This window comes from Triturus cristatus, chromosome 1_2 (assembly GCF_964204655.1).
Source record: "Triturus cristatus chromosome 1_2, aTriCri1.1, whole genome shotgun sequence".
Taxonomy (NCBI): domain Eukaryota; kingdom Metazoa; phylum Chordata; class Amphibia; order Caudata; family Salamandridae; genus Triturus; species Triturus cristatus.
In genome coordinates this window covers 298,038,265-298,064,938 of record NC_140580.1, presented here as the reverse complement: position 1 = coordinate 298,064,938, position 26,674 = coordinate 298,038,265, and the positions used below count along the sequence as shown (strand labels likewise).

Sequence of the window (26,674 nt, the reverse complement as noted above, 5' to 3'; positions counted from 1 at the left end):
GGGCCGCCCGTTGAGCGGATTCTACCACAGGCTGTCAGTGGTCAGAGCAAGAGTAGTCTCTACACATCAATTGCCTGGAACTACTGGCCCGATCCTTCACGGTTCGGAGTCTGGTGGCCAAGAAGGTCTTCTGCGCCATCTTGCTGAAGATGGACAACATCTCCGCTGGGAGATATATCAATCAGATGGCGGATTGGCAATCTAGGCACCTACAGGACCTCAGTGCCTAGATGTCAGACCCCTCTCTATTTCAGAACCAGATAGTTCGTTGGGGTCTGTGTCAAGTCAATCTTTTTGCTTCTCGCCTCAATCACCAGCTTCCTAGTTTTTTCAGCTGGCACCCCGATTCCCTCTCGGAAGTGATAGATGCCTTCCTGCAGGATTTCAGTCGACTTCAGGGTTATATGTTTCCCCCGTTCTCCATGTTAGCCAACAGCAGTGATCCAGCATCTGAAGGTGGTAGTGATATTGGTGATGCTGATTTGGAAGTCACAAGTTTTGGTATCCAGTCCTTCTGGAACTTTCTATGGGTTTTCCAATCCAACTTCCCCTGACACCTCATCTTCTGATGGACTCGCATGGCAACTTGCACCAACTGGTTCAGGAGGGACTCTCCAGCTCATGGGTTGGAGGATTACAGGGGACGTTGGGAGATCCTGGGCCTTTCGGCAAAGGCTTCCTCCCTTATCAGAAGAGCCTGGGCGGACTCTACAGTCAAGAGATACAGGTCCAGAGGAGGAGTAGAACTCCCTGAGTAGTGGGGCGGATGAGGATGGAGTGGGAGGTCAGCTTGCATGGTCGGTTGTGCACAATCATCTCAACAAAGGAGGTCATCCAGACCAGACACTGTGGAAGTAACATGGGACTATTCTGCCACACAACCAGTATTTGAAGGTCTCTCTCGTGAAAAACCGGAGCTGGCAGAACAGAAGCAGAACAAGCCACTGGCTATTGAGGCTATATATCGTGGCCTTATGCTCCACCGGCAGGAGAGATGATCTGATAATCAGCGAGCCAGAGTGGGAACTAGAGAACTCCAAGGACCAGTCAGGAGAGTATCTAAGACATGGTCTGAGATTGTAGAAAGAATGACTTCAGTAGAAAACCAAATTGCCGCTCTTGAAGCAGAGCTGGCCACAGTAAAATCTCAGTCTGCAGCACAGGAAACACAGTTAAAGCTGGAGGAGTTTGAGAACTGGCATATGCATAATAACCTGAAGATTCTGGGATCAAGGAGGGTGTTTAAGGCAACAGTACCAGAACATTCTAGTATGGAAAGGCTGTTTCAAAAAGCCTTTCCAGAATTAGAAGGGTGGAATTGGGACCATGAGATCAAGAAGGCCCACAGTTTTCTTCTAAGATTAAAACTAACAGACTAGGAAGCAGCGACCGGTGGTACAAAACCAAGGGCGACATCGGTCTTTTTTGACAACTTTCTTTTAAGACAGGCAGTATATGGGATGGTGCATCCAGACTTCAAATAAAGTTTAGAAGGTCAGTCTGTCTTTGCTAAACCGTACTTTTGTCATGTGACTGTGGAGCGACGATGGAGGCTACATTTATTAATTAAGCCATGTCAGGGTGAAGGGACAGAGGTGTATCTGATTAACCCAGCAAGGCTAGAGATTAAGGCTAAAGAATATTTGGACAGTATCTGACCTGACCTGAACATGAACTGATCGGAACTAAATGGCCTACTGTAATGGTGCCCTAGCAGGGTATGGGGAACACATAGTACAAACATACAATGGTGTCAATTGCAAGCCAAGATTTATGGTATCGGGGTTGCTATCTTTTTATAATGATTTTCAGTTGTTTGGTATTTTTTCTTCACTTGGAATCATATATTCTTTTTTTTCCTGCCTCTCAGGAGATGCCTTAGGTTTGACAAGATTGGCTCTGGCAGGATGGGAGCTCACAAACCATCATTCAGGCCAGTTTTGGTCTGATTCCTTCAAATGGCAGGAGGATGGGTAGAGGGAGGCAGGGTATGGGGAGGAGGAGTTGCAGTGAGAGGTCTGGAGTTGGGGAAGGGGAAGGGGGGCAAGGCGGTGGGGTAGAGCTAGAAAAAGGAAGCAACTTGAAAGATGCAAAGCATGTTAAGGTGGAAGAATACCTATTAATGGGGCATGCCCTACTAAAGACTTATGGCGAAAGGAGAAGGGCTCATATGAACGTGGGAAGTATGATGGTATTCTGCGTATGATGGGATGCCTAAGGAAAATTTGTATATGTACTGTTAATGTTTGTGGACTAAGCAATAGGTCCAAAAGGGTCAAAGTAGCAGTGGGGCTGAGAAGGCTAAGTCCAGACATTGTGTGTATACAAGAAATACACATTGAGTGGTCTATAAGGAGTCTACTTGAAACTCTGGGTTATGAGTTAGTTAATATAACACGGGCAACCACTACGGGGCAGGAGTGGCAATTCTAGCACGAAGAGGGGTATGTGCAGTTAAATGAAAACAACTTTTATGGTAGTTCCTGTATTTCTGGGTTTTTCACTGTATTTTTGGTGTTTTATATATGTATCATTTATGACTGCTTTTAAGTGATTTAATAAAGTGTATTGATTGATTGACTGCTGAAGCTCTCCTTCATTGGTGTAATTCCCCTAAGCGACACTACCAGGCTGTTTCACATCCTTAAGGTACAAGCACCGGATGTTTATTTATTTATAATTTATGTGATTTGTAGAGCGCACTGTGACCAGACTGGTATCCTAGTGCTGGGAGCAGCAATTGCTTAAGGGGAAAAAGATGAAGAATGGCAGTACGTAATTACAGGCATCCATTATTTAGGGAACAACCAGGTCTTCAAGGCCTTTCTAAATTTCAGTAGGTCTGTCAGTGCTCTTAGGTTAGGCCGCAGCCTGTTCCAATACTGAGCACCCTTAACTGAATAGGCACGTCCGTCTTGTAGGACCTTTCAAAACTAGTGTTCCTGTACAAGATTAGTAGCAGCTAACCGAAGAGCCTTCCTCTGGGCATATCTTTTCAGTTTCCCTTGCAGCAGTACAGGGCCCTTCTTGTGAAGTGCTTTACACATGATACACATTGATTTGAACAGGATCCTCTGCTCCACCAGGAGCCAATGGAGATCCCTAAGAGCAGTGGATGCAGATGATCTACGTGATTTATTCAGTGTCACTTTTGCTGCAGCAATCTGGATTCTGTGCAGTCTCTTAATCAGGTAGTCCGGTGCCCCTAATAGGAGAGCATTACAATAGTCCAGTCTACTCAGTATAACACTCTTTGTGATTATAGCCTTAACACTTGTAGGTAGCACTGGAAACAGCTTTCAGAGGTCCAGAAGAAGTGTGAAACAAACCCCTGCTACTTTATTGGCCAAGTTTCTCTAAAGTGAGGTGATCATCAAAGATGACGCCAAGGTTATGTGCTGCCTCAGAGGGGCACATATCAGACTCCATCCATAATTGCCAGAAGTTCGGGGGTAGTGGCATCGGGATTTTATTTGCAGAGCAACAGAGAAGTTTGGTTTTATGCCTGTTTAGTTTAAAGGAATTTGTGATCATTAATTGTACAATGTTTACTAGACAGGTTTGAAAAGTTTTAATGGGGTCCTGCTGGCTATTAATAAGAGTACAATATAGAGTGGTCCCAGCAAACAATATTTAGACAACACATAAAACGTTATAGCCACACAAAATTAACAACAATGTATGACAATGATAGACAGCAAGTGTTATTTAATCACACTGCTTCATTCAAAAAATACATTAATAATGTTTAATTTCATACATGTTACGTGCCCAGAAGGACAGGGAAAAGAAAAGGAAAGGAGGTGGGTAATTTTCGTGAGGATAAAAGAGTGTAAAGGAAATCGTGTCCGCAAATAATGCCAAGTTCAAGTGACCAAGATAATCAATTATGGCCTAATTATTTCGCCAAAAATACATATAATGTTCATATAATTCAGTGGCTAGACCATCCAAAGGAAACACAGTCACAGAGTTTCTGTTATTCCAAAAGGCTAGCGCAAGGGAAAAAGTGTCGACGTTTCGACCCCAAGGTACAATGTAGGTCGTTTAACACTTTACACGGTGGTCTTCCTCAGGACTGTAATAAGGGAAAGGGCACCTAAAATTAAAACGAGACACTAATTATGAAACAAGTTTAAAAGCAAAAAATATCCTAATTAATATAAAGGCCAAAGAATGGTTCATTGATTTACCATAATGAGTCCTCCAATGAGGACTATGAAGTAAAGGAATCGGGCGCACTGGCTCCAAAGGCTAGAGAGCGGCATCAACACCTGGAAAAATAAGGTGTGATGTATAAGCCCAAATGCGCAGTTATGGGCAAGTAGATTAGTTGAATTAAATTAGCAGAAGGGCAGTAGTTCAAAAATTGAAAGAACTCACGCACAACGCGGAAAGCTTCCAGCGTCTCCCTTCCAAATCTTAACCATATTATTAATCAAATTCCTGCCCAAATTCGTCGGCTAGGAACCATCCAGTTTCCAATTCTGAAAAAGGTTAAAAACGGAGTCACAAACCAAATAAAACTACAAGGATCGTACAAATGAAAACGGAAAACACCGACAGTGTTATACCTGGTATATGGTAATTCGAGGCGTACCGGGCCCCTTGGAGGACCTCCAAGGGGCCAATTTTCAAGCAGGCACGAATTGGGAGAGAGGCAGAGGCAGAGCCCAGAAACAGGTACGCTTTCCACCAGAGGGCCACGGGGAAAGAGCAACCCGACGGAAAGTCTACAGGTGGTAACTAGACAACAGAGACCTGTTGTGAACATCTCATCCTATGCCTTGAAGGACAGTGAAGAGAAGATCCTTAGTAAAGGCTTATCATTTGTACCAACAACATACCCCAATCGTTTTGCATTGAAGACAGAACTACTGAGATTTTTTCGCAAAATCCGCCTGTGATATTTATTCAAGCATTCAAATGCACCACTTAGAACATCCCAACAGGACTACGTGTCCCTTCGACTTTTGTACCTCCAGCCAACTCCATGACCCATATATTGGCATATGAAAATACTGTGCTTAAAGAAGTTTCTAAAATACTGGCAACATGCAAACATACCACCGTGAATGTGACCAGAATGGAGAAAGAGGCCTTGATGTCATTACGGGACAATAAAGATATTGTCATTAAACCCGTCGACAAGGGTGGGGCAATTGTTGTTCAGGATCTTGACAAATACAAATTGGACATTTTGAATCAGTTACAAGATGGTGTTAGTTATTGCAGATCCTTCAAAAGACCTGGCACTAGAAATGTTGACAATAACAAAGGATGGCTTAGAACAGGGTTTCCTAACCGAGCATGAATTTCATTAAAGATCCCCTGCTTCCAACTCTATATACATTGCCTAAGATACATAAAAATATGTCGAACCCTCCCGGTAGGCCCATTGTGTCAGGATGTGGGTCTATGCTAGAGACCCTATGTAAATATGTCGATCATTTCCGTAAACCCATTGCGGAAGAAACAAAGACATACTTACGAGACACTCTTCAAACTATTAACCTACCAATAGCCACCTGTGTCAACTGGGAATTTATTGACCACTGTCTACTCCCCCCGAGGCCTCCTATCATAAATACCAAAAGGGAAGTTGTCCCAATGGGTCTCTAACAATCATCAAATGTCAGAGGATTTATTTCACATCAGTCTTACAACTAGATCTTCAGCCATTGCTTGTATACCCAAAGGTTTTCCAATAGTTACCTATTGAGTTTTCATTGTGCACCCTGCTAAAACTATTGAAGAGCCATTCAAATTGAACTTCAGTTTAGTAGTAATCCTACAAGTAATGATATGGAAACCCTCATTTAGGTATGGATGCTGAAAATGTGCCCAGTAGCATTTGCAGTTGAAGAGGGGCGCAGTGTTTGTGAATGCTGGTTCTGAAGAACTAGGTGGTACACACTTAGCTGCCCATGCAAACTTTCCAGCTCACCTTCCAAGGAATTGAGTAACTTTTAAAAAATACACCCCCCCACGATCTGATGCAACATAGTTTAGAATAAATTAAGGTAATTGCTATAAAATTCACTTGGTAGCCATTCAACTTATGGGGCCTTTCCATGGATCATTGCAAGAGGAGATACTTATCTGATACCATAGATCCACGACCAGAAGATTCTGGTGCTGTTCCCGTGAGGGGCTAGAAAGAGAAGGACAACACAGTAAGAGTAGGATAGGCAGCTAAGAAAAAGTGAAAGTGAAAGAGTGAAGCAGATGGATATAAAAGTGAGGATGGACTAAAGTAATGGGCTCTCGCTGGGCAGAAAGGGAAGACGCCGAACTGGGAGCAGAAGTCGTGATGGGAGGAGGAGGAGGTAAAGAACCCGAAGATGCGAGTAAGTCAGAGCAAGATACAGGAGCTAGAAACAAGGCTGAGAGGAAATCGAAGGCGGAAAGAATGAGGAAGCCAAAGTTGATCACAGAGACCATCAACATGGATTTGGCAGGAGGAGTCACTAGACAAGGAAGAAGAAGGCGGTGATCCTGAAGTGTGACCCGAGGAGGAGCGATTGCCTCCAGGTACGGTTGAACTGGATAAGCCCACCACATTCCAGGATGATTACACCCAAGTTGAGGAATGAGAGAAGAAACACTGCTTATCACCTGTGAAAAGTAAGATAGAGACACATTTCTGAAGATTTTTTTGTTAACACCCTGAAACCGGTCCCAGGATGCTTGTTTCGGGTCCAGGGAGGACCTGGCCTGGTAGTTCGGGCTGGACTGTTCCCATGAGACACAGGGTCAAGACCGATTTGCATATGGCTGGGTCCAAACTGGGTTGGGTCCAGGGAGGACCTGGCCTGGCAGTTTAGGAGGGACTGTTCCCATGAGGCACAGGGTCAAGGCTGATTTGCATATGTCTGGGTCCAAACTGGGGTGGCGAAGTGAGCTAAAGAACGATGATGGATTCAACTCAGATCTATGACTGGGGGTGAGTGTCTGAAAAGTTTCAGCACTCCGCCCATCATCTCCTTGTGTTTGCTTTGATTTATTTTGTTTGCCTGAGTAATTATTCACTCCATATAACTGTAAGTCATATAACAAGGACTTAATGACCATAAATGACCTTGCTAATATATGTCTAACATCCCATCCCTCCACATAGTTATGTCAGACGTAGGATTGCTGTGACATGATGTCAGGGAGTCGCTAACCAACAAATACCAGAGACGGAAGATAAAGACTACATTCCATCTTAAATCTCCCCCCTCCTTTACTTACAGCCCGATTGGAATGCATTATCTGCCATTAGTGCAAAGGAAGAGGAAACGACTGTGGGCCCTTTAAAACCGGTCTTGATGCAACCTACGTGGGAGGTCACATGGGAGTGCCGTCATTGGTGGAAGAAAGAAGAGAGAGAGCCCGGGAGGTGGAGAGAGGGACGCCGACGAGTCGGAAAGACTACAGAGAGATGTTTCCTGAAGTGAAGGAGTTTCCGACAGAAGAAGAAGACGGCGAGAGGAGAGCGAGTGCTTCGGCGGGTGAAGCGGAGAGAGGAGCCCAGCCATCCCCGAGCAGAATGGAAGAACCCCGCCATGGCCCTGGAGGGCCGTGGCTCTCACAGGTGCGTGGGCGCCTTCGAGGCTATTTACGGGGAGAATTAGATAAGGGTCGGGAGGGATGAGGGGGACAAGGGTATAGACGTATGCTATGAAGTGAAGACGCTAATGAAAGGAGTGCCTATCTTTTTCTACGTGCTGACACCCTCCAATCTGGATACGTTCACTACTCCCACCCCTGTCACTTTGACTATTTAGTTATTTTTTTTTCTTTCTTTTGGGCTGGCACTGGTGGTCCCCTCACGCCCTCCCCTATTAGCCGATAAGAATAATTCAGCGTTACTTACCTGGGTCTTTCTTTCTTTGAAGGAGACTGTTGGCCAGGAAGACGTCAACCAGGAAACTGCTACAAGAAGATCCTGAAAAGAAGGAGATAAAAATCAATACAAACGAAAGACTGTTTGACATATTTTTTCTTTATTAAAATAAAGGAGCATAACAACTGATTCACGCTGTAGAAGTTCTTTCTGGGTCCCTGCCCATTGCAATATATATCACACATGATGAATGTCATAACTCACAAACTAGCGGAGGGTCAGCAGAAACTTGCATGGGCCATTTCCATCTCCCAGTTGAAGAAAGAATCAATGGACTAAACCTTGCAAGGGCAAATTCCACAAACTAGTCAGGCAACAGAGAAGACAGGCTGCTTTACCTTCTGTGGTACTAAAGAAACATACTGCAGGGGATGACCCTGGTTACTTCTTACACATTTTGAACATTTAGCCCAAAGTGTTGCATGGCTGCCAGAGAAAAGGGGACAATATTGTGTTCCATTATTAATAGAGGATTTACAAGTGGCATGCTTAGCCAGCCATCCCTTAGGAAGAAGATAAGAAGAGCATTCTTGAGGGGGTTAGGTGTTGATGATGAAACATTTCGGGGTAAATTTAGACATGAAAGAGAGAGATCAGGGGAATCTACACGTGCTTTATATTACTGAATCAAAGATTAAGCATACAAATGGCTAAAGCCAAAGACTGCCTCAAAAGAGGAAATATTACAAAGAAATATGTAGCTGAGGGGCCCTTAGCCCCAGGTGCAAAGATTGATGAAACAACATAGAAATCTCACTTTAAGTACAGACAGTTTGTATGGAAGAACATTCTCAAAGGGAAAGATCGATGGCACGTTGTAAATGGGTAAAAGGCCCACTGTGACAAAAGTGGAAGAATACGGCCAAGACAATAGCTAAAGGGAAGCCAATGTTGTAGCAAGATCCACAATATTTCGATTATGGTGACAGGAACATATAGCGTGATTTTGTCCAAAAAAATGAGGAGAGGAATTTAGACAGATTGAGGCCATCCGAAATCTATTTCTTGTACAGGAAAGCTACCCTTTAAATGTAACTGTCCCATAAATGAAATATACCAAAAGTTGGAGCATTACTTGATGCAAGCAATGATTATTCAGCCAGAATATGTGGCTTCGCATACTGTTCTTTCAGCAGAAGCAATTAAAATAAGATGTGTACACCAGGACCAAAAAGAATATGCAGTGGTGAAGGTAACTATCAAACAAGCACTGGCATAGCCAAGAGGTCTCGCCCTTGAGACCTTATAAGTGTTTAGCCATGCAGCACATTATCCTGGGTGCTGTGCCGCTAGGGATTGAATAGCTATACAATTACAATACAGGGGTTATGCAGTCTGATTCAGGAATGCATGCTTGCTTGATATACGGAATTGAAAGTGTATCAATTAAAGTGCATAGTTTAAAACGTTTAGCAAAGAACCCCTGTTGCCCCTGAGACTTGCAATGAGGTGGGCGCTGAGAAGAGACAGCAAGACCACGGAGAGTGGCAGGAGTGGTGCAAAGCACTGGTAGGATTTCTAAAACAAGCTACTACCAGACATGTTCTAGGCAATCAGCCTCCCAGAATTCAGTAATTAAATTAAACAACAAACGGAGTCATTTCTGAAATTAGTAGTAAGCCATTTGCTCCTGTTGTAATAAAGTGCCACTCAAAGTGCCAAATACAAAAATTCTACAAGCATGCCACTTGAGAAAAGTAATTGTCTTAGCTAATATGCAGAAACTGAAACCTATTTTGGTACTTGTGCCATCTTAAAGTGCCATTCCTTTTTCCCTGCAGGCCCTATGTGCAAATGTCTCTTCAGATCTTATTCATGGTATGTGCATGAATATCAAAGTAAATAAAAATCTAAATGAAGTTCTGTGTAAAGCTTTCCGCAATCCCAAGACCCATTATATATAAATATACACTGACAGTTTACGCATATAAACAGATGATGATAAGTACTACAATGTGTTCTGTTGGCTCATTTAATTGCTTGGTTTAAATGATAAGGATTCATAATAAATCCCATCAGTAATTCAAAATTGAAGGATAAATTAAAAGAACACCACACACATACTGTACCTAATATCACATTTATATATCATTTGAATGTATCGTGTTATATATGGCTGCTACGCAATCAAATTAACAAAAGAAAGTTAACAAACAGACAACATGACATAAATTGTAACAATATTCAACACAGAACTTACAAAAATTAAATCACGATTTACAAATATAACACCATATAGACAAAATGTATGGAATTCTGTCCTATTCCAAATCAATGTAGTTCAATTCTATATTATTTTTATGAGCACTGGCTTAAAAGGTGGAGTGACTCAAGACGTGAAATAACTTTGCATCGATTTTTCGACCTAGGATGCATGTGTTATCATGAAAACATCACAGTGGGTCTTGCTCAGGGCTTGCGTTGAGCCATATAAACTGCCAACGTAAAGAAGAGGGGCAAGTGTGAATAAGTGTGGTGTATAAAACCAATAATTTGTAACTGGGATGGCCCAATGAGACAACTCACCAAAGCAAACAAGGAACTCCTCTGGGTCTATGATGGAGTCCGAAAACAATTAGTCAGTTGGGTCCTTGGTCAGTACGAATTCATAAACGATTATTCTCAGTTTACAAATCTGAGGGAATATATTGAATTTAGGCTTTAGTTAGACCATAAATTACCTTAAAGATACCACTTATGAGGAGCCAACAGAAGGAGTTAACTCACCCATCCAGTAGGTCAATTCCAGCAAGCACTAACCTGAAGTGAACCCATGTAATGCAATAATTCCAAGCAGCAATGGGTCCAATGCGAAATGAATTAGCATGTACGTAGCCTAGTGAGGGATATGGATATAGGTAAATTTAAACCATTGCGTGATCTTTGCAGACCATTAGCAGGAGCACGTGGAGATCTAACTCTTTCCTGTCTAGTATTGTATGTAATCGACGAACCAGCATAGCCTGAGCTGGCGGCAAGTGAATCTTTAAAAAAGGGGGACTGTGGAGAAACCTCACCCATGCAGAAAATCAAATGTGGACAATAATGGGGCATGTAAGTTTGCAGAACCCGTATTCAATACGAAAAGCGTCTGTTGTTAATTAATTTAGCATGCAAGTAAACTGATGAGGAATGCAAGAGTGAGTACTTAACACCAACTATCAGTCCTAGATAAAAGTAGCAGCGCATCGGTAGCTAACTCACCCTCTCACTGTCGAACAATGAATGCAGGAGATGAACCGGCGGAGCCTGAGCTGCCGGCAAGTCAGTCTTAAAAAGGGAGAGACGGCAACCACGTAAGTGTGCATGTCTCTGAGGAATCCCAGGTATGCTTGACAGGCAACGTCAATGACGTACAGCCTGTTCATGTCAGAATTCAAGAGGCAAAGAGGTGGCGGCCGTGTAGGCGTCCGTGTCTCAACAAAATCCTTGGAGTGCCTGACAGATGACGTCGTTGACGTTCAACCTGTGATTATGATAGTAACGTGAAAGTTTAAGGCTTTATGTAAGAAACTTGTTGGGCTCATCAGAAGGTCTGCAACAAAACATGTCTATGACGTGCCTGTCTGTACAATGTACGGGTAATGGGGGCGACAGTTAGATTAGTCTTGGAGGTACATGCAACATGCTGCAAACAATGAATCATCACATAAGACAGTTGATCAGATTCAGCTACAAAGAACCCTGTTTCAAATAATTTGGTAGTCACATTGCCTCTAATAGGATTACAATAGCATCTGTGCACCGAACATAATTATTACACATTTGGCATTTGTACACAGAACCTGGTTAATTTATATTTAGTGGCAATATCTCTGTCATTCCAATAGCAGTATACATACATTAGTCTATATGACATAACACAGTTGATCAAATTCAGGAAGCGAAAGATAAACCTTACAGCAAAGCAATTTGTCTATTGATATCCTCAGGTTTATTGAGGCCCGAGCTACTGTATCAAGTGTGTGTATCCATCTGCACTCACAGATATTTAGCCTGGATTGGATGTCACCTCCTCTAGCATTGAGTGTTATTTTTTTCCAATATCAACCACTTCAGACTTTCCACACCATGGTCGGAAGTTTCGAAGTGTTCTACCAGTGGAGCCCCTAATGTCTTACATCTAATCCTACTGCAGTATTGTAGGATCCTCATCTTGGCCGTCTGTGTAGTTTGGCCAACATACATTTTGCCACATAGTATTCAATTGCAGATATCACCCCAGTGGTTTAACAGTTGGTGAGGTGTCTTAGTGTATACAAGCGATCATTATGCATGAATTCCTTTCTCTCTGCTGTAAGGCTCCAAGCTTAACAGCGACCCCATTTGAAGTGACCCACCAGTGGGGGAAGATTCAATTGAGATCTAATGTTTTTGGTGTTGTTCATTTTCAGAAAGCAACTCACTATGAAGTCCCTTACATTTTTGCCTCTTTTGAAGGCAAACCGTGGTTTGTCAGGCATGTCAATCTTGGTGTCAATGAGGCTCCAATATTTATTGATCACTTTCTTAATGTCATTACTCCTGGTGTTGAATGTGGTGACACAGACTAGCGTATTGGTGATGGTGTCCTCAGTTTTGACCTCAAGCATGGTATCGCATGGGCAGTACCAAGCTCTTTTTCTAGCCCTTTTGAGAAGAGCGTCGGGGTATGCTGTTTCCCTCAGTTGAGTCATAAGTACATCAGTTTCCTGAATTCAAATCTGCTCTATATGTGCAATTACGTCTCAACTTTAAGAATTGGCCATAAGGGAGATTATCGTGAAGATTCCTGGGATGGTGGGTATTATATCTCAAAAGTATGTTTTGTTCAGTTGGCTTTCTGAAAAGAGTGGTGTATATCTTAGAATCTTCTATCTTGAGTGATAGACTCAAAAAACGAATAGTCTCTGTCATACGCCATGGTGAACTTAATGTCAGAAGATCTACGGTTCAACCACGACGTGAAGTTAATCAGGCTCAATTAATCTCTGGTACAAATCATTAAAACATCATTGATGTAACGTTTCCACATCGAGACATTGTCTAGGAAAAGATTCTCCATATTGTAAATGTGTTTTTCTTCATATTTAACCACAAACAAATTTGCCAAGTTGGCGCAAAGCCAGCCCCCATGGCTGCTTCTTTACATTGAAAAAATTATTCATTTTGAAAAAATTAAGTAGTTCCTACTCATGGCTTTATCAAGCAGTTGTACTATAAAGTCTGTGTGGACCCAGCATAGTTTGTCCCTTTTGTTAAGAACCTCGTGGACCACCTCTAGGGCTTCATCATGGGGAATGCTAGTGTATAAAGAAGCCACATTCAGAGTGACTAAAAACTGCGTCCTACTGTCAAACGGTTGGTTCTCCACTACTTGTATGACTTTCATGGTATCTCTAAGATATGATTTAGTCTTTTCCACCCATGGGCTAAAAAATGTGCAATATATTCATTTATTTAATAGCTCCAAAATGGAACTGCATCCAGAGGCAATTGGTCTAACTGGCGAATGTTCAAGGTCCTTGTGAACTATAGGGAGGGTATATATGGTTGGTATACAAGGGTTTTTCTTATTGAGGAAACTAAATTCAAGTTCAGTTAAGTAACCTTCATCCAGCCTCTTTTTAGTTAGAGTGTGAATCAATTTCACAACATCTTGTGTTGGATCCTTAGTGATATTAGAATAACGCTCTTGGGCTTCTAGTTGTCTATTCATCAATTTTGCGTAGTCAAAGGTGTTCTGTACGACCACAGCTCCACCCTTGTCAGCAGCTTTTACTACAATCTCTCAGTTGTTTCTCAATGTCTCCAACCCTTGGCTCTCCATTTTGGTGATATTGTACTTGATGTATTTTCTGTCTTCAAGCAAATCCATGACTTCTTTAAGAACTAATTGTTCATAGGCCAAGATTTTTTGTGTCATTAGATATGCTGTACATGTGGAAGGGGGTCTAAAATTAGTGTCTGCCATTTGTGATACTGGCGAGGGATTCTTAACAAAGAAATATTTGAGCCATATTTTTATGAAAAATTGCTGTAACTCCATTTTGACATTGAAGGTGTTCGGGGGCTGTCGGGAAGAAAGAAAGACCCATTGCTAAAAATGTTTTTTTCAGATTTAGTGAGGGTATTATTAGACAAGTTTATGATGGACATCCGGACACCCTTCAAAAGCAAACATTTCTCTAAAGAATTCAATCACAACAGAAGACGTGGCATGTGCAACAAATTGAACTCAGGCCACTTTGAGTGATAGGCAATCATCACCAATGCAAATCTGGCTTGCTGGGCAAACAGTTAAACGGATCAGAAACATCAAGAGCCACTATCTCCCACTGTGAATTTGACCACAACATGGGTTTGAGAGGAGCAGGGTATGTTTTAAGCTTTAAGTCACTGTACACTAACACTGTACACTCCCTCACCACCCGGACATCATAACATCCATACCTTGCCACCAGAAATTAGCGCTGACAAGCCTTTCCATGGATGACATTCCTTGGTGCCCTTCATGTGGCAACTCCAAAATCTTTCCTTGCATGGCCCGCGGACGAGCATACTTCCCTCCTTTAAAGATTAAATTACCCTCTATTTCCAACTCACTCAAAACTTTAAAGAAAGGCTGCACCTAAACACTCATACCTTTCTCCTTAGGCCATCCTTCCATCATATATTTCTTGATCAGCTGCCACACTACATCCGTACCTGTCTCTCTTTTCCATGCCTCCTCTGACAAACCCTTAAATTCCACACTCACAAAATCACTAACTGCTGCAACCATTTACATCTCATTGTGATTTTCACTCCTGTCATCCAGGCACGGCTGTCTGGAAAGACAATCCACAGTGACATTGCATTTTCCAGTCACATATTCAACACTGGAATTGTTTTCCTGTAATTTCAATGTAAGCTTTGCCATGCAGGCAATGGCATTCCATCCATCCCTGGTGCTAAAATTCCCACCAGGGGCTTATGGTCAGTCCTCAAAATGAACCTACTACCCAACACATAGTTCCAGAAATGTTCTACGGCCTACACACAAGCTAACATTTCTTTTTCAATAACTGCATACCTTCTCTCGGTTTCATTGAGCGTCCTGGAAGCAAATGCTACACACCACTCATTTTACCTCTCTTTTGAACAAAACCTCCACCAATTCCATAAAAGCTGGCATCTACCATAACAATGCAGACTTTTATTTAAGAGTAGGAACATGCACAATTTCTTCCTTGATAAGCTGGAAAGCTGCCAGTTGCCTTTCCATCCAAATGAAATCACCTTTATTCCTCATTAGTTTCCTGAGCAGTTCCATTTTGGTTGCTAACACCATTGTAAATTTGATGTAATACTCACACAGCCCTGCTAAGCATAAATTCTCCTTGTTGTTAAGGTTGGAACATTTGCAAACTTGTCCAGGTTTCTGAAAATACGATACATTGCTCTCTGAAAAACAGATACCGCAGAAGCCAGGCCAAAAGGCATACTGATGAATTGGAAGAGGCCTTGTGGAGTAAGAAATTGAGTAAAATGCCTCAAGTCTTCTGTTAACGCAATCTAGTGGTATGCGTAACAAAGATCTAAAGTAGGAAACACTGCGGCTCCTTCCAGCATACATACCACTTTATTAATGTTTGGCAGCGGATGACAATCTACCATCAGATTGGCATTCAGAGGTTTCAAGTCCACACACAACCTAAGATGTTTGTCAGCCTTGCGGGTAAGAACAATGGGGGATACCCATTCAGAGAATTCCATCTTTTAACTATTCTATCTTCAACCATGTCATCCAACATGGTTTTCATTCTTTCCTGACATTCACCGGTACACCTCTTAATTTCTGCTTCACAAGAATAACATTTTATCTCACTTTGATTTTATGACTAAAGCATTTTAGCTTTCCCAATCTTTTAGCAAAAACCTTGGGAAATCATAGGATCACACACTCTTTATCCATCACATCCTCAACGACCAACACTGGGTCGCCACATCTCAGGTTGAGATAAATGCTTAACTTCAATTGATCCTTCATCCCAACACATTGACACCTTTTGTAGCCACATACAACATGATCTGAGCAGCCCTCCCCTTGAATTCAACCTCCACCACCTGGTACCCCTCAATATCTATCCTTGAGCCATCAAAAGTCTCAGCAATAATCTCTGACTCCATAAGAAAGTCCAAACACCCTTTATCACCGAACCTTTGCAAACAATATTCCTTCGTAATGATAGTCCTGGGGGAACCGGAATTGTCCATCAACTCCAGTTCAAAATGTAATATGCAAACAACACCCTTAGGTGGGCTCATTTCTCCCTCCTTCAAGCCCTCACCAGTACCATTAATGAGAACTATCATTCCCAGGCGGCAGTCACCATCTTCATGATAATTGCCCTAATCACTTGCACACAATACTTTCCCTTTAGCGTTGGTGGCATAACCTGCTTTCCTGAAATCCCTACACACACATGCAAAATGCCTCACACTTGCTACATTCTTTACCTCCAGCTAGGCATTGAGGAGATGACACTATATGACTGGTGCTACACTCTTCCGATACAATTGGTGGAAAACGCCTTTCTGCGCTTTATTTTGTCGGTAGCACAAAGCACGTCTACCTTTGCCTGCCACGAAGAATTGGGTCTTGCTTATGTATCGGATCTTATTAAATTAGAACCCATACTCCTCTGGCACAGGATATGGACAAAGGAACAGACGGTACTGAACAAAACTATTATGTCAGATGAAATTACACTTGCTGGGGTTCGTATGATCCCCTGGATGAAGTATGTCGAGTCCTTTTTATCACTATTAGGCAAATCAGAGTTTTACTCAAACCCCAGCTCAATGATTGGTATCTCTAGAAAGGTGTTAAAATCTAGGGGCCTTGTGTACCTAGCTGAAGAGAGAGCATTAGGTGAGCTTTTGAAACCCTGTGTGTTGAAACATCAGTTAACACTTACAAATGGAGGGATGGAGCCATACCTGTCCTTTGTATCCAGTGGGTTTGACAGAATGCTGCTTTTTAGATTGAGGTTAGGATCCATTCACAGACTCTTGTCATTTCCTACAATGAATGACTGGTCGCATAATTTATCAGCTTGCCCGTGTGACTCCCAATCAACTCAGACAAGATTACACGTGATGTAAATTTTATGTGACACAAAGAAAAGCATTGCTTGTACCCGTTTTAAATGCGTATGGTTTAAGACAGTGTCGCATAGCGCTATTTCGTTTGCAATGCCTAGAAAATGCACATATTGCCTGGAGGATTGTTTTATACATTAAAAGAGTGCTCCGAATCAGGAAAACAATGTGTTGGGATAGTAAGGAGCAGAGGGGGTGAATGGTGACCTATGATATGTGATATGGGTATTAATTCTTTATATTCACAATCGTTTTTTGAATTTATTTTATAACTGATTTGAATCTGTTTTAGCTTGTATTTTTTGGCAAAAGGGGGTTCTGTCAGTTTTAGCAAAGTTTTATTTTATGGAAAATGTATACATTCCGAGTAAATGTACTGCTATGAACTCGTTTTAATTATGAATTGCTCCTGTAATTGCATTTGATTGTGCTTTTTATGATTGCTTTCTAACAATCAAATTAAGCTTACTTTGATTGATTGATTGACTGGTGCTTCCACACCTAAAAAAAAAAATGGAAACTCCAGTAGTTTCTTTTGTATAACTGACCACTCCCTTGGGCACCACCAGCATTAACGGTCTGAGGATGTATGACGTTACAACGCACACTATTACAACGCATGCACTTACAACGCATTTTTTACAACGCATAATCCATTACAACGCATGACATTACAACGCATGACACTACAACGCATTTTTAAAAAATACCTTTACAACGCACTACCATTACAACGCATACTACCTTTACAACGCATACCATTACAACGCATAATATTAAATTACATTTAAGGTAAGTATTAGATAGTATAGGGGTAAAAATGACTATTCTAACTCCAGGGGGTGCAACAGTAGGGTAAGTGTTGGATAGTGTAGGGGTAAAAATTACTATTCTAACTCCAGGGGGTGCAACAGTAGGGTAAGTGTTGGATAGTGTAGGGGTAAAAATTACTATTCTAACTCCAGGGGGTGCAATAGTAGGGTAAGTGTTGGATAGTATAGGGGTAAAATTTACTATTCTAACTCCAGGGGGTGCATCAGTAGGGTAAGTGTTGGATAGTATAGGGGTAAAAATTACTATTCTAACTCCAGGGGGTGCATCAGTAGGGAAAGTGTTGGATAGTATAGGGGTAAAAATTACTATTCTAACTCCAGGGGGTGCATCAGTAGGGTAAGTGTTGGATAGTATAGGGGTAAAAATTACTATTCTAACTCCAGGGGGTGCATCAGTAGGGTAAGTGTTGGATAGTATAGGGGTAAAAATTACTATTCTAACTCCAGGGGGTGCATCAGTAGGGTAAGTGTTGGATAGTATAGGGGTAAAAATTACTATTCTAACTCCAGGGGGTGCATCAGTAGGGTAAGTGTTGGATAGTATAGGGGTAAAAATTACTATTCTAACTCCAGGGGGTGCATCAGTAGGGTAAGTGTTGGATAGTATAGGGGTAAAAATTACTATTCTAACTCCAGGGGGTGCATCAGTAGGGTAAGTGTTGGATAGTATAGGGGTAAAAATTACTATTCTAACTCCAGGGGGTGCATCAGTAGGGTAAGTGTTGGATAGTATAGTGTAATATTATGCGTTGTAATGGTATGCGTTGTAATGGTAGTATGCGTTGTAATGGAATGTGTTGTAAAGGTAGTTTTTAAAAATGCGTTGTAGTGTCTTGCGTTGTAATATCATGCGTTGTAATGGATTATGCGTTGTAAAAAATGCGTTGTAATGGTAGTGCGTTGTAAAAGTTGCGTTGTAAAGGTTGTTCCCCACGGTCTGATTTTCCTCATGGACACTTTCAGCATTAACATGGTCTTCCATAGGTGGTAAAGTCCTGAAGACCACTTGACTCTCTGAACCTAAACAATGTGGGAGAACATTCTTCTTTCTCCCCGCAGCCATTCTTTCCCCATCTATGGCCTTGAGATACCATAATCCACAAGTTGCTTATAAATTTCACTTTTACCCAAGAGTAGCCGGTCATCTGGGATGAACTTTCCTTCTTTTTTATGTATTTATTAATTTATGTATTTCCTTTGAGAAAACGAAACACCAGAAAAATGTTCTGTGGCTAAGAGAAAACAACCTCCCTACTGTTAACACTAACAGGAAGAAGTGTTACTAACGGTAGGGAAATTATGCAAATGCCACAAAACAGTACTTATGCACCGTTTACCGCTGGTTGAATGTAATCCTAACGTGGTGCATATCTACAGGGCCAAGTCTTAAACTGTTGAAAATATGGTGAAAGTACGAATTGGGAGCGTAACGCTGCACGTAGCCAAACCGACATACTGGGAACTGGCAACCACTCAACACACGCAGCAACACATGTCACTTGACGTGTTGATGAATGCCCTCATCGACATGTTTGGCGAATGCGGTCATCGACATGTTTGGCGAATGCGCTCATCAACATGTTTGGCGAATGCGCTCATCAACATGTTTGGCGAATGCGCTCATCGACATGTTTGGCGAATGCGCTCCTCGACATGTTTGACGAATGCACTCACTCTCTTGCAGGCTTCACTGTTACTTAGGAACACTAGCCTAGCGGTGCGCGGCACAGAAGCAATAGCATGTTCTGGCTCCTCATAACACTGACATAAGCATGATTTTTGCTGGCATGGCCCTCGCACTCTCCCACGAGGAGGAGCCCGCCCCGACGACCGTTAAACCTCCAAAATCTTGCAAATTCCTTCAAATTGCACAAAAGGGGCATCCAGCATCCAAGAACTTTAGGAACAAGAAGGTAAATGCTCTGTAGTAAATTACCTTCTAATGAAAGTATCCTGGAGCAGAAAAAACATACAGAGCATTTCTGGGGTCCAAATGAAGATGGTATCACTCCTATGCTGTGAATGTAGCCGATACCTCTTCAACTTGCCGCCATTTGTAAAGATCCGATGCAAAACTATGGAACAAATCTTCTTTATTCTTGCAGCTCAGCACAACAAGTCTGCATGGAAGCTGGCCCACTGGAACCACAATTTCTTGAGGCATTCTAGAATCACCCCGGGATACAGTGAAACTATAATTATATCTCAAAGATAAACATGTAGCACATGTAACACAATCCCCACAAGTATAACGCTTCCTCGAGGGTGTTTTACTCTTGGAGTATAAGTATGTTTATATCACCCAGTTCCCTTTATTAATCCTGGTAGAACTATGGGCTGCCTGGAATATGCAACTGATCATTTTCCTTCCAGAAAGGACATTTGATGATGAGTTTTAGGTGTTGGTTTCTCAGCCATCTTTAAGACTGTCTTGCATCTACTGCATAATGTGAATGTTGAACAAGCATTGGGTACGACGCTAGGTCATGACTTTTGGACCTATTGGCTTTGCCAATTGTTTTATCAAAATGGCACTGTATATATATATTGGATAATTTACATAAGTCAAGACTTTACATTTGTTAACATTTGAAAACGGTCTTTGTTTGGGTGCAATTTTTATTGGAATTGGAATTGACTTTACTAAGTATTGGAAAGCCAAGAGGTATTTGTTCTAAAAAGCTGACCTATAAGGTTTTCCAATGCTTATATGGTATATGTGAGCTGAGACACATGAAAGTGTCCAAGTGAGTTCTGGTTGCCATAGGGTTTTGGTAATGAAGCACAATTGAGAGCTCTGGAGATGAGGCTGAAGGTAGTGTGAGTCAGTGGGCCATTACAGTGTTCATATTACATGCTCATCCAATCCTTGGCCTCTCTCCAGAACGCCCATAGTGATGGTTCACATATGTACCATTTGTAATTACTAGTACTAAGTATTTACAAAATAAATCAATGTTGTTAATCACTTCTATCAAACTGCTAACAGGCCCTCACAAAGCCAATAGTTCCAGTTTATTTTAGGCATGTTTGTTGTTGCTATGTCTGGATCCAATAGCAGAAAACTCACAAAGAGGGTCCTAAATGCTGGTTGGACGGGATGTTGTGTAAAGAACTGAACTGTAGTCCACATGTTTTAATTTATATCCTTAATTACTTAGGCCATACCCCTTTTAAAAACCCCTGTATCGTTTTCATCCCACTTAAAGCACCAAAAGCTGTCTTACAGGCGAGGCCTACAAATTGTGATGTAAAATTGTGAAGTAGTTAAAATCAAAACTTAAACTTGTGGAGTAGAGAGAGGGAGCCAGCACTTTGGTCCTCTGTGGTACTCACTCTGCAGCATCTCTGAGTGGTGGTGTTTGGCTTTAGAGAGGGGAGTTAGGCACTTCAGTGAAAGAAAGCTGAGGGCCTGATCTCTTCATTGTGACAACCCAGGCAGCGATTGTAGATCACAGGTATCTTGGTGAAACTACGCCCTTTAAGAATGGAAACTGAAGTATTTGTTCCCTGGCAAAATTGATCCAAAAGTTGTGGTGGTTGTTTGCTCACTTTCGTCCCTGATCCGAATAGCCTCAGGTTGTTTGGGGGGCAAGCACAAAAAGGGAAACACAGCCGTGAGACAGCAATGTGGAGTACACTGGGGGGCGCATACAATATGGAGAGAAAGTGGCGTTATGGAGGACGGGTCCGAGGTAAGCAACAGAAGAGAGGGGGGAGCTACAGAGAAGGCGAGTTTGATGCAACACGGGGACGTGGAGGGAAACAGCATGAACAGCATTGAAGGGGAAGCAAAGTGAGGGAAAGTAATGTGAAGTGTGGAGCAAAATTAAGCAGGCAAGAACAACAGGAACTGGTGTTGGAGAAGCACACGGACCAAAGAAACAGAGCAGCATGGAGTGTGGATGGGGAAGAAAAGCACACTAAGGAGACATCTGGAAAACACATGCATTATCGTAGAGTGCTTAAACAAAAATAAAAATATAGTGCCTGAGCAGTGGAAGGACACAAGTAATATGCCCATGCTCCAGGAGATGGACAATCACAAGAAGAGGAAGGAATGCCCAAACAATCTGATGAGTAGGAAGCAAGCAAACGAGAGGGACAATTAAGCCAATTAATAGAAAGAATTGGGCGGAGAGGGACAATGAAGTCAACCAATAGTAAGCAATGGGCGAACAACTGTAGACTAACTATACATCTTGCAAGTAGACAACACCTAAAAATAAGTTTGGTTACAAGCAGACAACAAGCTGTAATGTTGGTGGTTGGCTGGCACTGTTGTATTTATTTGCCTGAAGTGTATGATTTCCGAAGATAGTAGTTCATTTGATCAGGATACTACTAAAGAACATTATGATGCCTTTTGTATTAGAAATACACCAAATCTCCCAGCGGTCAAGAGTCCTAACCAGAGTGAGAACTGCTTTAATATGTGTATCTGACAAAAAATAGCCCTTAAACAAGTATCTAAAATTTTACCAACACCCCTTCTCAACTACTCATGACAAAACCACAACAGTGAGAAGACACAAAATTGTAACCTCAACCTGCACATATATCAAATCCACAGTAGTGAATACCAACAGATCATCAAGATGAGTAGATATGGAGTTAGAATAGTACATGTTTTATTTCATACATACACTTACATTGATGATCTGGAACCTTATTACAAGTAAGACGGGTGGTCTCAGTCATGGGTTCCCACTCTGCCTAATCCCGACTGGGCTGGTGTTCTCACACCCGGTTATTCTGGGTGTGGAAAGACTAGACACAATTTTTCCAGCTAGTAATTCCAGCTGGTAAAATCACATGAGTCTTTCTAGGGTCTGCTCAGTTATCTGACATACTTTATGCCGATGATCTAGTGATACTAAGCAGAACACGAGTCGGAATGCACCTCCTTATGAAAGCCACAGAGGAATTCGCTGAGACCAACGGGATGAAAATAGATGGTAAAAAAACAAAAAAAAATTATATAGGGAAAAAGGTCCTCTAAGGGAAGACCAGCTGGTACTTTAGGGGGCCATTGCAAAAATGGGGTAACCCTAATGTGGTCGTGGACCTGGGTGAACGTAATACAAAAAACAATGGTCCTAGACCTTATTTGTAGAGACATAAATCAATATCATTGTTGGTTTAGTTCACAATTTTCATGAGTATTCAGCCGTGCATTCTGTAAATATCTGACGTATAATTATTGAGGAATTGACGTTGGAGCTCACACTATTGACATCGTACAAAATTGGAGTGGATTTTTTGAATAAGCCCCATACCACAGTTGGTTGCCCTAGTCTGTCCTGAGGAAGATCCGCATGGCCGAGGTTTGAATTTCCCTCGAGGCCCTAAGACGGGTCGAAACGTCGACATCCCTATAATTTAGACTGGACCATACGTTAATATTTTGAAGCGTGCTACGCAAGAATATACTTCTGTGCAATTTAAAAAACGCAAATCATTTGTATTTCATTGTATATATGGTCAGTCCGGATAATTAGGTGAATTTCAACCTATCCAACTGCGCAAATTAATTAAATATATCTGTCCTATGTCACTACTTTGTAGCTTTTCACTTCTCTTTTCACTTGAGCACTTTTTCTTATGCACGTTCCGTCTGGAGCAACCTTCTATTAATTATGACCAATGAGGTTATTATTTTTGCTAAAAATGGAATTGACAATGTTTATTAAAACTTAAATAGAAGGATATAAATATTTGTTTGGGTATTGTTTTTTTACTGTTCATATTTTTGATTTTGAGCTAACGTATTTAATACTATGAGTAGGTACTTTAGGGGGAGCAGAATATCTGAAACAGACAGTTACAAATATATTGGTCTCAACTTTGACAGCAACAGCATTTTCAAGTCTCGTAAAGAGGAGATCGAAAGGAATGGACCACTCAGCAAGCCTGACAGGTCTATTCAGGCACCTAAATGGGCCCTCCTATACCCCGATTCCTGAAACCACCAAAGCAAAAATAATGGCAACACTAGCTCATGGGTGTGAAGCGTTGAGAGGCAGAGACACCATGGTCCTGGATAAAATCTTAATTCCATATACAGGCGAATCTTTCATCTCCCCCAATGCACTTCACCAGCACAAATCTAACTTGAGTTTGGGCTAGTAAAGCAGTCTCACGCAAGAGGAGCAGCCATTGCTGCTCTCTAATATAGGCTAAAAAACGCAGAGCCTAATTCCATCAATTACTATGTTTCGGAGGGAATTGCAAAAAAAACATGCTCGCCGTTTCACAAATATTTCAATACCATCGATCTGCGAGGCCTTAAGGATTTGTGGCTGAGCTCAGCAAGTCAAGACCAATTCAAAAAGGTGTCATCAAAATCATCTAAAATATTAGCATCATTAGAGGATAGTGCAACTCTTGGGAAACGCCAGTACGCCTGGGTCGTACTGACAGCTACACATCCCTGAGACCTCAGAGGTACCTTGCAGAAGCACTAAATCCCCCAAAATACAATTCTTGCCTTGCCGACTGAGTGGATTCCCGTCGCTATCATTTATCAAGCCCTAGAGGAGGGCAGAAAGAGACACGATGTGCAGGCTATGTGGCTTGGCAGTCGAAAACCTGGTCCACACCATCTGTCTCTGTCCAACCACACTAGGAATTTTCTGGAAACTTTTGCGCCCCCATCGGGAGCAGCAAGGGGTGCGCACTTGCGGGGAAGCTATCCTAACCTGCTTCAATTTATCAGACGTGAGTTCCATTGCTGGAATAGTTAAGCATTGCTAGAACAGTTAAGTACATTCATCGTGCGGAAAAGGCACTCATAAGGCAGAAAAACATCGCCAGGTGCTAATATCCCAACCTGACCTAACAACAGACTGACAACCGCTTCCTGATTGAGGAAATAGACACCTCCTTGGACAGTGCCAACAAAGTGCCCTTCACCTTGTTCACCTCGCCATTCTCCAATGCATTTTTGACCAACTAATTTTACTATCTTGTCTTCTTATTGATGTACAAAAAAAGGAGCTCATTGCTGATTACTTTAATCACACACTTTTGTTGACATTTTAAACGATTAGTATTAATGCTGCCCTTTCATTTTTTTTATTGTAAAGATTTTAAGTGATCAAACATATTTACATTTGCATGAGCCTTTGACTGGAACGGCAACTAAGCCTCTTTCCCCTTCCCTACCCAGATTTTTCTTCTACCGGGTGGTGGTGGTGGTAGTGAGGAGGGGGGCATGTTTAAGCCAGAGTACCTTTTTTAGGTCTCGCGTGCGTTGCAGGGCAGAGCCCTGCTCCACCTCCGCGAGAGATTTTGTAGGAGAGGATTTTCAGAAGAGGGCTTTAAGCCCCGCCCCTCATTCCCATTGGTGTTTAAACACATGGCCCCATAAAGATACGAGATCCCCATGCTCTGGCGCGATCCTCTTTCGCTTTCGGTCTCCTCAAAGCACTTTAAAAAAAGTTTATTTCTTTGTTTTTATTTTGCCTCCTGCTTTCCTGCCCTCATTCTCGCTTTTAATAGTTGCCGACTCCTTTCCTCTACTCTTTTCATGTCGGGTCATGCTCCTCCTCTTTGTTGCCCTCCTTTCCCTCTTCTCATCTTCTTACCCCACCATGCGCCCACGGATGCTGCGCGCTTTGTGCTCCTCTTGATGTCCATTAAACTCGGAGGCCGTAGATGGCATGGACGAGGGAGATTAGGGCGGGGTGGGGGCAGGATTAGTGTGGGGGAGTTGGCCAGGAGGCTGGGTTTCAGTTGCCTGAAACATCTTTTTTTTCTTGCACCGCTCCTTGTCCCCTATGCAAAACAAAATGAGAGCCTTTCTCTTATGCTATTGGAGGGGAGGGCACGGTGCCCAGCTCGGGGTGGGCGCGCGGCTCACGGACGGAAGCCCCCTCGGTGCTGCCAGCAGGCGGCGAGGAGGCAGCTTTGACGTAGAGGTTTGGCATCAAGTCTCAGAGCAGTGACCTTGTGCCCCACACCTCACTTCCTCTAAAAGAAACGCTGGCTTCACTGCTCTGGACTTTCTTAAGAGCCTACTGCATTGTGGGAGTCGTAATTTTAATTTGCTTGAAGGCAAACCGATTTAACTAATGAAGCTTAGATTAGTTATTTATAAAATTGCCCTCTCTAGATTGGAAAAATTGGCCGCATTGGGCCAGCTGTTGGGGGGAGGATGTGGCGTAACGGCCAGAGTGACTGACTTTGAAGCTGGGGAACCAGGTCCGAGTCTTGGCGGGAGTCTCAAACATCCTGTAATTCTGGGCAAATCACGTAATCTCCCCTTTGCCTGAAAAATGAACGTGTCTCTCTTGAATGTACCTGGTGCTCATGTAAAGCGCTCTGATACCTTCGGGTTGAATTAGTGCCATATGAAACTGCATCAGGAGGGCAGAGCATGACGGAGTCCGCCATGGTGACCAGTGGGCGCCTGGCAGCATCCCCACTGGGTTGAATTGCGTGGCAGACTCCGGGATTTGGGGCGCATGTTTCTGCCGCTCCTGTGCCCATACGGGGTCGGGGGTTATGGTTTAAAGCGCCAGTGCCCCACATGCCTGAGCCGTGGTTCTCTTCTTTTAAGGGTCTGTCCACCGCTGGTCAGAGCCCACGCCCTTTGCAGGACAGTGACGTCTACCCGAACCCATTCTAACTTGTTAAAAAAGTTTTCATCCTTCCATGTCCAGTAATAGTTCATCTGGTTTGGTGCAGGTGTGGCGTGTTGGTGTTATCGACACAGTGCCCACCAGGCATCCTGAAGCTTCATGGCTCTATAATTCAGTGCACCTTCACGGTGTTCTGATTCTGCCACGCACATCCGGTGCACACGCTTCATCTATATTCA

General features: G+C 42.5%; 2 long non-coding RNA genes across 2 annotated transcripts in view; one reads left to right on the top strand and one right to left on the bottom strand.

Annotated features, from left to right (window-relative positions):
- The window catches only part of LOC146867210 (uncharacterized), a 68,364-nt gene extending 42,749 nt beyond the window's left edge, over nt 1-25,615 (bottom strand). The window contains exons 1-2 of the long non-coding RNA XR_014961111.1: nt 25,440-25,615; nt 7,862-7,933 (exon numbers count right to left, since the gene is read on the bottom strand). This is a non-coding gene — a long non-coding RNA (uncharacterized LOC146867210). The remainder of the gene's footprint in view (nt 1-7,861; nt 7,934-25,439) is intronic.
- On the top strand, nt 7,367-8,020 carry LOC146867211 (uncharacterized). The gene is made up of 2 exons (XR_014961109.1): nt 7,367-7,579; nt 7,884-8,020. It is a non-coding gene; the product is annotated as an uncharacterized LOC146867211 (long non-coding RNA).
- Nucleotides 25,616-26,674: the final 1,059 nt, after the last annotated feature.